The sequence below is a fragment of the Triticum dicoccoides genome, unplaced genomic scaffold (assembly GCF_002162155.2).
Source record: "Triticum dicoccoides isolate Atlit2015 ecotype Zavitan unplaced genomic scaffold, WEW_v2.0 scaffold160696, whole genome shotgun sequence".
Taxonomy (NCBI): domain Eukaryota; kingdom Viridiplantae; phylum Streptophyta; class Magnoliopsida; order Poales; family Poaceae; genus Triticum; species Triticum dicoccoides.
In genome coordinates this window covers 435-1,584 of record NW_021214949.1, presented here as the reverse complement: position 1 = coordinate 1,584, position 1,150 = coordinate 435, and the positions used below count along the sequence as shown (strand labels likewise).

At 52.7% G+C, this 1,150-nt stretch overlaps 1 pseudogene; it reads right to left on the bottom strand.

The window, feature by feature from the left end:
* Nucleotides 1-662: 662 nt before the first annotated feature.
* Nucleotides 663-801, bottom strand: LOC119344244 (annotated as a pseudogene).
* Nucleotides 802-1,150: the final 349 nt, after the last annotated feature.

Sequence of the window (1,150 nt, the reverse complement as noted above, 5' to 3'; positions counted from 1 at the left end):
GTAGGATGAGTTTCAAAGAAGACATTATTATCATGAGTCAAATGAGACATAGATGCAAGGTTTTTGTCGGCTTGTGGAACATGAAGGACATCTTTAAGAATTAAATCACGTTTAAGATTAGGGGAGTTAATAGATGCCTGACCAATATGACATATATCCATACCTCCACCGCTAGCTGTGTGAATTTGATCATTGCCGAAGTACTTCTCCCTCATGGACAGCTTCTCAAGTTCATTGGTGACTTGGTCGGTAGCTCCTGAATCCGCATACCATATGGTGTCATCTCCACCTCCTTGTTCCCTGATTGCAGCAGCTACATGGCGAGCATCAAGAACATAATCCTCATCATAGCGGTGCCAACAATCCATGACTTCATGCCCTGGTTTCTTGCATAGTTGACACCGACGCGATTGGAAGAAGATGATCCAGAGGAGGCGTTGGTGTTGGAGTAGCCGCCCCCTCCAGATCGCGCGGAGATGTTGTTGTTGGTGTAGCCGCCCCCGCCAGGGCGCGTGCTTTGGCTGTTGCCGCGTCCACGCCCGCTGTTGCCGCTGCTACGACCACGCCCCTGGTGATCGCGCCCGCGACTGGTTCCTCGGCCCCGTGAGGCAGCGTTGGCGGAGGATTGACGAATGTTCATCCGTGGAGCAGATTGAGACGTGCATCGAAGCTGAGCAGTTGGGTGAATAGTTCCTGGACAGTCACGGGCTCAACCCGTGCTGCAAGAGCCGACACGACCGGGTTGTAGTCAAGGTCGAGGCCGGCGAGGACATGGGAGACGATCTCGGCATTGCCTAACGTCGCTCCTGTGCAGGCGATCTCGTCTGAGAGCATCTTAATTTTGGCAAGATACTCTGTCATGCTTAGGTTTCCTTTTTTCAGATTCGTCAATTCAATGCGGGTATTAATGGCCTGGGCTTGAGTTTGGGCAGCAAAAGTGGCATGAATCGCGGCCCATACCTCCGCTAGAGTCTGCAACGTGACCACCTGTGCAAGGATCGCGCGAGACAAAGAGCCCATCAGAAAACCTTGAACTTGCTTTTGTTGAGTGTACCAGAGGTGGCGTGCAAAGTTGACGATCTGTTCCTCCTTCCCATCCTTGGTGATGGTGAGGGTCTCCGGCGGCGCCTGGCTAGTCGGATCGAGGTGG